Source organism: Choloepus didactylus, chromosome 5 (assembly GCF_015220235.1).
Source record: "Choloepus didactylus isolate mChoDid1 chromosome 5, mChoDid1.pri, whole genome shotgun sequence".
Lineage (NCBI taxonomy): Eukaryota > Metazoa > Chordata > Mammalia > Pilosa > Megalonychidae > Choloepus > Choloepus didactylus.
In genome coordinates this window covers 60,340,766-60,354,814 of record NC_051311.1, presented here as the reverse complement: position 1 = coordinate 60,354,814, position 14,049 = coordinate 60,340,766, and the positions used below count along the sequence as shown (strand labels likewise).

Below are 14,049 nucleotides of genomic sequence, written 5' to 3'. Positions count from 1 at the left end.
AATGAAATAATAAAGATAAAAGCTGGAATCAATGAAATAGAAACCAAAATACAATAACAAAAACAACAAAGTAAAAAAATCGAATAAATGAAATAGAAACCAAAATACAATAACAAATACAAGAAAGTAAAAAAATCGATGCTTGAAAAGGCTAAAGCCTTTAGTGAGACTGATCAAAAGGGAAAAAAACACAAAGTACAAATACTATGACTATAAAAATAATAATAGAAAATTAAAGTATAGACCATTATGAGCAAATGCTAATCAACTTGAAGCTAATGAAATGGATCAATTCTTCAAAATATATTACCTACCAGAAGTAACTCAAGAAGAAACAGAAAAAATAATTTATTTTATAATGATAAAGAAATTAAGTGAGTAATCGGTAATTACATACTGGATCATAAAGCAAGTCTTTATGACCACTCTATTCTTCTCATAAAGAAAACTCCAAGTCTGGACAGTTCTTTTAGTGAATTCTACCAAACATTCGAGAATCAAAAAATTCCAACCTTACATGAACTAATCTAGAGTGCAGTCTGTTCTGCTATGATATGCATGTCTGTAAAAATAATTAGCTCACAAATATTATCAGCAAGAGAATATGGTCAGTATAATGTGGGCATTACTTTGGTTCAAATGCTTTTTTTCTGAATATGTTAATGTTCTAATCCAGAAATAAACAAAAATTTTCAGTAAAGGGCCAGAGAGTAAATATTTTATGCTTTGCAGGCCATGGGCGGTCTGTCACTTATTCGTTGTTTTTAAATAAAATAACTTTTTGTTTTTTTGACAATTATTTAAAAATACAAAAAAAACTTCTTAGATTGAGGGCCATACAGGAACAGGCTGGGGACCAGATTTGATTTGCAGGCTACAGTCTGTCCCCTGTTCTAATTTATGAAATAACAGCAGCTCAATGTCAAGTATACCAATATAATTGAACACAGCTCTGTTATTTTTTGAGTGCAAAATTTTTTGGAAACCTCATAGAGGAAATGAGGAACTACTCTCCAACTCATTTTATGAAGCTAACATAACCTTGATCCCCAAACCTGACAAGATTAGTATAAAAAAGGAAAATCATAGTTTAATCTTACTTATAAACATAGATTCCACAGATAAAAATCCCAAATTCTTAGCAAATTGAGTCCAACAAATATTTTATGATAGTTACACATTGTGTTTATTCAGGAATACAAGTTACAGATTAGAACTTCGGTTAATAGAATAATTCTCATCATACCCAATAACAAGAATCCGTAGATTCTAGTAATTAAGGTCACGTGCTATTGAACCATGGCTATACATACTGACCACTAGAAAAAAAAACAAAACCCAAAAAGACCCAAATGGAGGGAAAATTTATTCAAAATACAACTTTTACTGTAGAGCAATATGGAACCTATACAACAAATTATTCACATGGAAAAAAGTGTCTTTGGACCCCACCTTCACACTATGCACAATAATCAATTCCAGATTGAAATGTGAAAAGCAATAGTAAATCTTTTAAAAGACAGTAAGAGACTACCATGAATTTCCTCAACAAAACATGAAATTTGCAAACCATAAAAAAAAAGATTGATAAATTTGATTGCATCAAAGTTCAGAACCTTCATTCATCAAAAGAAGTCAGAGGACTTCCAGTTTCAACTAAGACACGTAGAGAGCTGGAAAGAATGTCACTCCTACCCTTAAAAGAAAAAAAGCTAGGGAAATTGAAAACTAATGACTTTTCCTGAACCCATTAGAGAACTGAGGTCACAGGGCAAAACAACTATCCTGAAAACAAGAGAGGCAACTGCAGGGAGAAATAGGACCTGAGGTATTGGCTTATCTGGGACAGGTTCCAGTAGGAAGATTAAGCTAGAAGTTTTTAATGAATTTCTAAAGGCTAAGTATGGGCTAGAGTAGAGGTTTGGAGCCCTGGGAGCTGCAGACGTAAAAAGGTTTATAGTGCAGGCTTTTCCCCCAAGAACCCCACAAGGCACTTATAAGTAAGATTGGGGAAAATCTTGAGAAAGCTCCCCGTCTGGAGCTAGCAGGGGGAAGAAAACAGTAGCCACTGCTGAAACTCCATCCAGACCATCTCTTCTATCTCCCCCATTGATAAAAAAAACCTTAACCTGCAGGGGAGGTCAACAAAATGTATAGCCTGAGGACACTGGTGGAAATCCAGTGCAGCTAGAAGAAGCAAATGACAACCACCGGTGAAACTCTGCAGGGACTCATCTCCCCCATCTCTGCTAAGAAACAAAAAGCATTGAACTGCAGAAGGTGGTCAAAAACATAGTTTATCCCCCAGGGGTGACTGCTGCTAAGTCCAGCATCACACCTAGAGGAAGAGCAGGAATGTAACAATGGAATACAACCTGGGGGTGGCTACAAAAAATGGACACTCTGAGGAACAGTGGAAAAGCAAGATCCACAGCCAAGCAGGGAGACAAACACAAGGTTTTACTAGAGGAATCTGCACCCTCTGGTACTGAAAGTATCCATAGCAACAACAAATTTTAAACCCAGCCCAACTCCTGGCTAGATTAACAGAAACACACTCAAAAAACAGCGGGAAAAAAATCATGCTCATCTCCAAACATAAAACTATTTACCAAATATCTACTGTCATATACAACTTGTCTGGCTCCCAACAAAAAAATACAAGGTATACAAAAGGGCAATTAAAAAAACACAGTCTGAAGAGACAAAGCAATATCAGAACCAGAGTCAGATACAACACATGCTAAAACTTATCTGGGAATTTAAAATAACTATGATTAATATGTTAAAAATTCTAATGGAGCTCCAGGAAAGTAGGTAAAAAGCCAGGAACTGCGTGGACTGGACACCACAGAGCAATCTGTCTTTGGGCATACTTCATACAACACTCATGAAAACGTGGAACTGCTGAGATCAGCGAAATCTGTAAGTTTTTGCGGCCAGGGGACTCGCGCCCCTCCCTGCCAGGCTCAGTCCCGGGGGAGGAGGGGCTGTCAGCTCCGGGAAGGAGAAGGGAGAACTGCAGTGGCTGCTCTTATACAAAACTCATTCTACTGATTCAAACTCCAACCATAGATAGACTGAGACCAGACACCAGAGACTCTGAGAGCAGCCAGCCCAGCAGAGAGGAGACAGGCATAGAAAAAAAACAACACGGAAAACTCCAAAATAAAAGCAGAGGATTTTTGGAGTTCTGGTGAACACAGAAAGGGGAAGGGCGGAGCTCAGGCCTTGAGGCGCATATGCAAATCCCGAAGCAAAGCTGATCTCTCTGCCCTGTGCACCTTTCCTTAATGGCCCTGGTTGCTTTGTCTATTAGCATTTCAATAACCCATTAGATCTCTGAGGAGGGCCGTTTTTTTTTTTTTTTTTTTTTTTTTTTTTAAATCCTTTTTGCTTTTTCTAAAACAATTACTCTAAGAAGCTCAATACAGAAAGCTTCAAAGAATTGCAATTTGGGCACGTCAAGTCAAGAGCAGAACTAAGAGAGCTCTGAGACAAAAGGCAATAATCCAGTGGCTGAGAAAATTCACTAAACAACACAACTTCCCAAGAAAAGGGGGGTGTCCGCTCACAGCCACCATCCTGGTGGACAGGAAACACTCCTGCCCATCGCCAGCCCCATAGCCCAGAGCTGCCACAGACAACCCAGTGTGACGGAAGTGCTTCAAATAACAGGCACACACCACAAAACTGGGCGTGGACATTAGCCTTCCCTGCAACCTCAGCTGAATCTCCCAGAGCTGGGAAGGTGGAGCAGTGTGAATTAACAAAGCCCCATTCAGCCATCATTTGAGCAGACTGGGAGCCTCCCTACACAGCCCAGCAGCCCAGAACTGCCCTGGGGGGACGGCACTCACCTGTGACATAGCACAGTCATCCCTCAACAGAGGACCCGGGGTGCACAGCCTGGAAGAGGGGCCCACTTGCAAGTCTCAGGAGCCATACGCCAATACCAAAGACTTGTGGGTCAGTGGCAGAGACAAACTGTGGCAGGACTGAACTGAAGGATTAGACTATTGCAGCAGCTTTAAAACTCTAGGATCATCAGGGAGATTTGATTGTTAGGGCCACCCCCCCTCCCCGACTGCCCAGAAACACGCCCCACATACAGGGCAGGCAACACCAACTACACACGCAAGCTTGGTACACCAATTGGGCCCCACAAGACTCACTCCCCCACTCACCAAAAAGGCTAAGCAGGGGAGATCTGGCTTGTGGAGAACAGGTGGCTCGTGGACGCCACCTGCTGGTTAGTTAGAGAAAGTGTACTCCACGAAGCTGTAGATCTGATAAATTAGAGATAAGGACTTCAATAGGTCTACAAACCCTAAAAGAACCCTATCAAGTTCAACAAATGCCACGAGGCGAAAAACAACAGAAAATTATAAAGCATATGAAAAAACCAGACGATATGGATAACCCAAGCCCAAGCACCCAAATCAAAAGACCAGAAGAGACACAGCACCTAGAGCAGCTACTCAAAGAACTAAAGATGAACAATGAGACCCTAGTACGGGATATGAAGGAAATCAAGAAGACCCTAGAAGAGCATAAAGAAGACATTGCAAGACTAAATAAAAAAATGGATGATCTTATGGAAATTAAAGAAACTGTTGACCAAATTAAAAAGATTCTGGACACTCATAGTACAAGACTAGAGGAAGTTGAACAACGAATCAGTGACCTGGAAGATGACAGAATGGAAAATGAAAGCATAAAAGAAAGAATGGGGAAAAAAATTGAAAAACTCGAAATGGACCTCAGGGATATGATAGATAATATGAAACGTCCGAATATAAGACTCATTGGTGTACCAGAAGGGGAAGAAAACGGTAAAGGTCTAGGAAGAGTATTCAAAGAAATTGTTGGGGAAAACTTCCCAAATCTTCTAAACAACATAAATACACAAATCATAAATGCTCAGCGAACTCCAAATAGAATAAATCCAAAAAAACCCACTCCGAGACATATACTGATCACACTGTCAAACATAGAAGAGAAGGAGCAAGTTCTGAAAGCAGCAAGAGAAAAGCAATTCACCACATACAAAGGAAACAGCATAAGACTAAGTAGTGACTACTCAGCAGCCACCATGGAGGCAAGAAGGCAGTGGCACGATATATTTAAAATTCTGAGTGAGAGGAATTTCCAGCCAAGAATACTTTATCCAGCAAAGCTCTCCTTCAAATTTGAGGGAGAGCTTAAATTTTTCACAGACAAAGAAATGCTGAGAGAATTTGCTAACAAGAGACCTGCCCTACTGGAGATACTCAAGGGAGCCCTACAGACAGAGAAACAAAGACAGGACAGAGAGACTTGGAGAAAGGTTCAGTACTAAAGAGATTCGGTATGGGTACAATAAAGGATATTAATAGAGAGAGGGAAAAATATGGTAAACATAATCCAAAGGATAAGATGGCTGATTCAAGAAATGCCTTCACGGTTTTAACGTTGAATGTAAATGGATTAAACTCCCCAATTAAAAGATATAGATTTGCAGAATGGATCAAAAAAATGAACCATCAATATGTTGCATACAAGAGACTCATCTTAGACACAGGGACACAAAGAAACTGAAAGTGAAAGGATGGAAAAAAATATTTCATGCAAGCCACAGCCAAAAGAAAGCAGGTGTAGCAATATTAATCTCAGATAAAATAGACTTCAAATGCAGGGATGTTTTGAGAGACAAAGAAGGCCACTACATACTAATAAAAGGGGCAATTCAGCAAGAAGAAATAACAATCATAAATGTCTATGCACCCAATCAAGGTGCCACAAAATACATGAGAGAAACACTGGCAAAACTAAAGGAAGCAATTGGTGTTTCCACAATAATTGTGGGAGACTTCAACACATCACTCTCTCCTATAGATAGATCAACCAGACAGAGACCAATAAGGAAACTGAAAACCTAAACAATCTGATAAATGAATTAGATTTAACAGACATCTACAGGACATTACATCCCAAATCACCAGGATACACATACTTTTCTAGTGCTCACGGAACTTTCTCCAGAATAGATCATATGCTGGGACATAAAACAAGCCTCAATAAATTTAAAAAGATTGAAATTATTCAAAGCACATTCTCTGACCACAATGGAATACAATTAGAAGTCAATAACCATCAGAGACTTAGAAAATTCACAAATACCTGGAGGTTAAACAACACACTCCTAAACAATCAGTGGGTTAAAGAAGAAATAGCAAGAGAAATTGCTAAATATATAGAGACGAATGAAAATGAGAACACAACATACCAAAACCTATGGGATGCAGCAAAAGCAGTGCTAAGGGGGAAATTTATAGCACTAAACGCATATATTAAAAAGGAAGAAAGAGCCAAAATCAAAGATCTAATGGATCAACTGAAGAAGCTAGAAAATGAACAGCAAACCAATCCTAAACCAAGTACAAGAAAAGAAATAACAAGGATTAAAGCAGAAATAAATGACATAGAGAACAAAAAAACAATAGAGAGGATAAATATCACCAAAAGTTGGTTCTTTGAGAAGATCAACAAGATTGACAAGCCCCTAGCTAGACTGACAAAATCAAAAAGAGAGAAGACCCATATAAACAAAATAATGAATGAAAAAGGTGACATAACTGCAGATCCTGAAGAAATTAAAAAAATTATAAGAGGATATTATGAACAACTGTATGGCAACAAACTGGATAATGTAGAAGAAATGGACAATTTCCTGGAAACATATGAACAACCTAGACTGACCAGAGAAGAAATAGAAGACCTCAACCAACCCATCACAAGCAAAGAGATCCAATCAGTCATCAAAAATCTTCCCACAAATAAATGCCCAGGGCCAGATGGCTTCACAGGGGAATTCTACCAAACTTTCCAGAAAGAACTGACACCAATCTTACTCAAACTCTTTCAAAACATTGAAAAAAATGGAACACTACCTAACTCATTTTATGAAGCTAACATCAATCTAATACCAAAACCAGGCAAAGATGCTACAAAAAAGGAAAACTACCGGCCAATCTCCCTAATGAATATAGATGCAAAAATCCTCAACAAAATACTTGCAAATCGAATCCAAAGACACATTAAAAAAATCATACACCATGACAAAGTGGGGTTCATTCCAGGCATGCAAGGATGGTTCAACATAAGAAAAACAATCAATGTATTACAACACATTAAAAACTCGAAAGGGAATAATCAATTGATCATCTCAATAGATGCTGAAAAAGCATTTGACAAAATCCAACATCCCTTTTTGATAAAAACACTTCAAAAGGTAGGAATTGAAGGAAACTTCCTCAACATGATAAAGAGCATATATGAAAAACCCACAGCCAGCATAGTACTCAATGGTGAGAGACTGAAAGCCTTCCCTCTAAGATCAGGAACAAGACAAGGATGCCCGCTGTCACCACTGTTATTCAACATTGTGCTGGAAGTGCTAGCCAGGGCAATCCGGCAAGACAAAGAAATAAAAGGCATCCAAATTGGAAAAGAAGAAGTAAAACTGTCATTGTTTGCAGATGATATGATCTTATATCTAGAAAACCCTGAGAAATCAACGATACACCTACTAGAGCTAATAAACAAATTTAGCAAAGTAGCGGATACAAGATTAATGCACATAAGTCAGTAATGTTTCTATATGCTAGAAATGAACAAACTGAAGAGACACTCAAGAAAAAGATACCATTTTCAATAGCAACTAAAAAAATCAAGTACCTAGGAATAAACTTAACCAAAGATGTAAAAGACCTATACAAAGAAAACTACATAACTCTACTAAAAGAAATAGAAAGGGACCTTAAAAGATGGAAAAATATTCCATGTTCATGGATAGGAAGGCTAAATGTCATTAAGATGTCAATTCTACCCAAACTCATCTACAGATTCAATGCAATCCCAATCAAAATTCCAACAACCTACTTTGCAGACTTGGAAAAACTAGTTATCAAATTTATTTGGAAAGGGAAGATGCCTCGAATTGCCAAAGACACTCTAAAAAAAAAAAAACGAAGTGGGAGGACTTACACTCCCTGACTTTGAAGCTTATTATAAAGCCACAGTTGCCAAAACAGCATGGTACTGGCACAAAGATAGACATATAGATCAATGGAATCGAATTGAGAATTCAGAGATAGACCCTCAGATCTATGGCCGACTGATCTTTGATAAGGCCCCCAAAGCCACCGAACTGAGCCATAATGGTCTTTTCAACAAATGGGGCTGGGAGAGTTGGATATCCATATCCAAAAGAATGAAAGAGGACCCCTACCTCACCCCCTACACAAAAATTAACTCAAAATGGACCAAAGATCTCAATATAAAAGAAAGTACCATTAAACTCCTAGAAGATAATGTAGGAAAACATCTTCAAGACCTTGTATTAGGAGGCCACTTCCTAGACTTTACACCCAAAGCACAAGCAACAAAAGAGAAAATAGATAAATGGGAACTCCTCAAGCTTAGAAGTTTCTGCACCTCAAAGGAATTTCTCAAAAAGGTAAAGAGGCAGCCAACTCAATGGGAAAAAATTTTTGGAAACCATGTATCTGACAAAAGACTGATATCGTGCATATACAAAGAAATCCTACAACTCAATGACAATAGTACAGACAGCCCAATTATAAAATGGGCAAAAGATATGAAAAGACAGTTCTCTGAAGAGGAAATACAAATGGCCAAGAAACACATGAAAAAATGTTCAGCTTCACTAGCTATTAGAGAGATGCAAATTAAGACCACAATGAGATACCATCTAACACCGGTTAGAATGGCTGCCATTAAACAAACAGGAAACTACAAATGCTGGAGGGGATGTGGAGAAATTGGAACTCTTATTCATTGTTGGTGGGACTGTATAATGGTTCAGCCACTCTGGAAGTCAGTCTGGCAGTTCCTTAGAAAACTAGATATAGAGTTACCATTCGATCCAGCGATTGCACTTCTCGGTATATACCCGGAAGATCGGAAAGCAGTGACACGAACAGATATCTGCACGCCAATGTTCATAGCAGCATTATTCACAATTGCCAAGAGATGGAAACAACCCAAATGTCCTTCAACAGATGAGTGGATAAATAAAATGTGGTATATACACACGATGGAATACTACGCGGCAGTAAGAAGGAACGATCTGGTAAAACATATGACAACATGGATGAACCTTGAAGACATAATGCTGAGCGAAATAAGCCAGGCACAAAAAGAGAAATATTATATGCTACCACTAATGTGAACTTTGAAAAATGTAAAACAAATGGTTTATAATGTAGAATGTAGGGGAACTAGCAGTAGAGAGCAATTAAGGAAGGGGGAACAATAATCCAAGAAGAACAGATAAGCTATTTAACGTTCTGGGGATGCCCAGAAATGACTATGGTCTGTTAATTTCTGATGGATGTAGTAGGAACAAGTTCACTGAAATGTTGCTATATTATGTAACTTTCTTGGGGTAAAGTAGGAACATGTTGGAAGTTAAGCAGTTATCTTAGGTTAGTTGTCTTTTTCTTACTCCCTTGTTATGGTCTCTTTGAAATGTTCTTTTATTGTATGTTTGTTTTCTTCTTAACTTTTTTTTCATACAGTTGATTTAAAAAAGAAGGGAAAGTTAAAAAAAAAAAAGAAAAGAAAAAAGACAAACAAGGAAAAAAAAAAAAAAATATTTATTTCCCCCTTGAGGAGCCTGTGGAGAATGCAGGGGTATCCGCCTACCCCACCTCCATGGTTGCTAACATGACCACAGACATAGGGGACTGGTGGTTTGATGGGTTGAGCCCTCTACCATAAGTTTTACCCTTGGGAAGACGGTTGCTGCAAAGGAGAGGCTAGGCCTCCCTGTATTTGTGCCTAAGAGTCTCCTCCTGAATGCCTCTTTGTTGCTCAGATGTGGCCCTCTCTCTCTGGCTAAACCAACTTGAAAGGTGAAATCACTGCCCTCCCCCCTACGTGGGATCAGACACCCAGGGAAGTGAATCTCCCTGGCAACGTGGAATATGACTCCCGGGGAGGAATGTAGACCCGGCATCGTGGGATGGAGAACATCTTCTTGACCAAAAGGGGGATGTGAAAGGAAATGAAATAAGCTTCAGTGGCAGAGAGATTCCAAAACGAGCCGAGAGATCACTCTGGTGGGCACTCTTACGCACACTTTAGACAACCTTTTTTAGGTTCTAAAGAATTGGGGTAGCTGGTGGTGGATACCTGAAACTATTAAACTACAACCCAGAACCCATGAATCTCGAAGACAGTTGTATAAAAATGTAGCTTATGAGGGGTGACAGTGGGATTGGGAAAGCCATAAGGACCAAACTCCACTTTGTCTAGTTTATGGATGGATGTGTAGAAAAGTAGGGGAAGGAAACAAACAGACAAAGGTACCCAGTGTTCTTTTTTACTTCAATTTCTCTTTTTCACTCTAATTATTATTCTTGTTATTTTTGTGTGTGTGCTAATGAAGGTGTCAGGGATTGATTTAGGTGATGAATGTACAACTATGTAATGGTACTGTAAACAATCGAAAGTACAATTTGTTTTGTATGACTGCGTGGTATGTGAATATATCTCAATAAAATGATGATAAAAAAAAAATTCTAATGGAAAAGGTAGACAACTGGCAAGATAGGTAACTTCTGCAGAGAGATGGGAAGTGTAAAAAGATTAAAATGGAAATGCTAGAAATAAATTTTAAAAAACCCCACCATAACAGAGATGAAGAATGCCTTCAACAGGCTCACAGGTAGATTTGATGCAACCAAGGAAATAATTAGTGAACCAGAATACAGTTCAAAAGAAATCACCCAAACTGAAATGCAGAAAGAAAAAGGAAAGCAAGCAAACAAACAAAACCCAGAGCATCCAAGAACTGTGGGACAATAGCAAATGGTCTACTGTAAACATAATTGAATCCTAGAACAAGAAAAACAGGGCAGAATTACCTGAAGAAATGATCGCCAAGAATTTTGCAAAATTAGTGAAGACACCCAGGGATTGATTTAGGTGATGAATGTACAACTATGTAATGGTACTGTAAACAATCGAAAGTACAATTTGTTTTGTATGACTGCGTGGTATGTGAATATATCTCAATAAAATGATGATTTAAAAAAAAAAAAAAAAAAAAAAAAAAGTAAAACAGTGAGTGCTGTGTAAAAGCATTAAAATACTCTGGAGTGTGTTTCATTGGTCCATTTACTCACAACTTGTCCCTCACATTGTACCCAAGGCCTATATTAACAAGCTAATAAAACATGCCATGCCATGTTTTATTGTTTGCTGGGCATCTGTTCAAGCATGTATCACTCACAAATCCAGGACTTTGAAGATGCCAGTGGTGATGATAATAAATACTGATAATTTTACTAACATCCTTTTTTTCATAAAGTAGACACAGTCTTTAATCATTCTTTGCCAAATAAATGTTGAATTGATTCAGATTTAAAGGCTATTGACAGTGGTTTAAAAAATGTTTTTACCATGAAATATACCAAACATAAAAAAGGTATACATGACAGATACGCAAAGTTTAAAGAATAAAAAATGAAACGTGACCCCGTTTAAGAAATAGAAGAAATAGTACTGTATGTGTTTATTTAAAAGTGGTTCATGTATGGTATGTGAATATATCTCAATAAAATTGCATTTAAAAAAAAAAAAAAAAAAAAAAAAATTAGTGAAGACACCAAGAAGCTCAGAGAACACCAAGGTGGATAAATACCAAGCAACAACTACTGCAAAAACTACACACATAGATGTATCATATTTAAACTGCTAAAAACCAAAGGGAAAAGGAAAATCTTGAAGACAGAAGAAAAAAACAACAGATTACATATAGAAGGATATATATATATTATATATATAAGGATAAATACAGAAATATAAATTTGTGTACAATCATGAATTATTATACATACATATATTTGCTAGTTCTGTCAGCTGAGAAGTAGTGGCATGCCAGTATTGAGTACACCCAGCCAGCACCTATACTTTGGTTTTAATACCAGTCTCCAATAATGAACTAGAGCTCCTTGGAGATCTGGCTGATTCTAGTGCTAGCATAGGAAAAATGAAAGATAAGCCTGGAACATCTTGTAATGCCAAAAAGTAAGGAAGTGCCTAAAAGAAAAAAAAAAAAAATGTGGGCAAATCAAACAAGACATAGCAGCCAACTGAAAGAGCTCCCAATGGCCAAAGCTGGAACAATTTGAATAGCAACATCAAAAAAAAAAAAAAAAAAAAGGTATTGGACTGAAACCCAAAGAATAAAATAAATATCTATGAGCACATACTGATATAAATAATTTACTGATTAAATATATAAACAGGGGAGAAGGAACAAATCATTCTTTATAGGAGAATTCAAAAATATTGTAAATATTCCCTTCTCCAGGAAGAGAAGCATAATCCTCCTCCATCCATGCAAACAGAGTATGGAATGAGGAAAGGAGTAACCTGACAGTGGAGAAACCTGGTAGACACCACCTTAACCAAATGATCAAGATTAATATCACCAGTGATAAGTCATACTGTGTCTCCTGATATCATGTGATGAGAAGGGCACTTCACGTCTGATGTCTTCTTCCCCAACATACCTCTGTCTAATCATGAGAAAACATCGGATCCATCCAAACTGAAGCATTCTACAAAATACCTGACTAAATACTCTTCAAAACTGTTCAAGGTCATGAAAAATAAGACTGAGAACCTGTCACAGATTGGAGGAAACTAGTCAGGCATGAAGATTAAATACAGTCTTATATCCTGGAACAGAAAAAGAACGTTAATGGAAAAACTGGTGAAATCTGAATACAGTCTGTAGTTAAGTTAATAATAACTTAAGGTTAATTTCTTAAATTTTGATAAATGCACCATGGTTATATAAGGCATTAATGTTAGTGGAAGCTGGAGGAAAGGTATATAAGAACCTTCTGTACCACCTTTGCAAACCTTCTCTAAATCTAAAATTCTTAAAAATATAAAGTTTAAAAAAAGGAAACCAAAAAGGAAATGAAAGGGAGACAATAAATGGGGAGAAGATAACCATAACTGTCAACAGATTAGTATCTAAAATATGTACTTTTTAAACTTCTATATAACAGAAAACAGCCCGATAGAAAAATAGTCAACAGAATTTAACAGGTATTTCACAGAAAAAAAAACAAAACACAAATAGCCCACAAACATCTGAAAATATGTTAATAATTATTGAAATGCAAAATAAAAGAAGTATCATTTCATACCTAACAGAATAGCAAAAAAAATTTTTAAGTCAGATGAAAACAAGTGACAGCAAGAATATGAAGTTGTGTAAATTGGTACAGCCACTTTGGAAAATGGTATGGCATTACCAAGTAAAGTTAAACATAGGCTTGTTTTTCAGTTCCCCAACTGCACCACTATGCATATGCACTAGGGAGATTCATAGATGTATGCACCAGGATATGTTTAGAAGAATGCTCCTAGAGTATTTTTTATATTGGCCCCATATAGAAAACAAGCAAGTATTTGTCAACAGTTATTATGGATAAATAAATAATGGTATATTTATGCACCAGAATACTATACAGCACTGAAAATGAATGAATTACATCTACATGCATTAATAGGAATCTCAAAAACAATACTGAACAATAAAAGCAAGAAATAATAATCTTATCCATTGATAAGATTATCCATTGATAATCTTATCTATTGATGAGAGTTCAAATCTTATCCATTGATAAGAGTTCAAAAATCAATAAAACTAAAGAATATTTTTAGGGATAGAAGCAGGTAATATTACTAAAATTTTACAGAGAAGCTAACAGGAAGTTTACATAATAGTTACCCCTTTAGTAGGGACATGCAACAGGGGTGTCAGTAGCTACTGCTGTTGCCATTTTATCATTTTTTTTTAAGCAGGGAGTGGCTGATTGTGCTGACTGCTGCTAAACTGGCAACATGGAAGTCCCCAGCTTTCATTGTCAATGTCATGCAGGTGGAAGCCTGATTTGGGCTGTGTGCTGGTTTGGAGCTATTATCAAAGGTCGTGTTCTCTTAATCCATCCCTGTGGG

General features: G+C 37.2%; 1 protein-coding gene across 1 annotated transcript in view; it reads right to left on the bottom strand.

The window, feature by feature from the left end:
* PODXL (podocalyxin like) overlaps positions 1-14,049 on the bottom strand; it is a 62,522-nt gene that overhangs the window by 23,758 nt on the left and 24,715 nt on the right. The window lies entirely within an intron of this gene.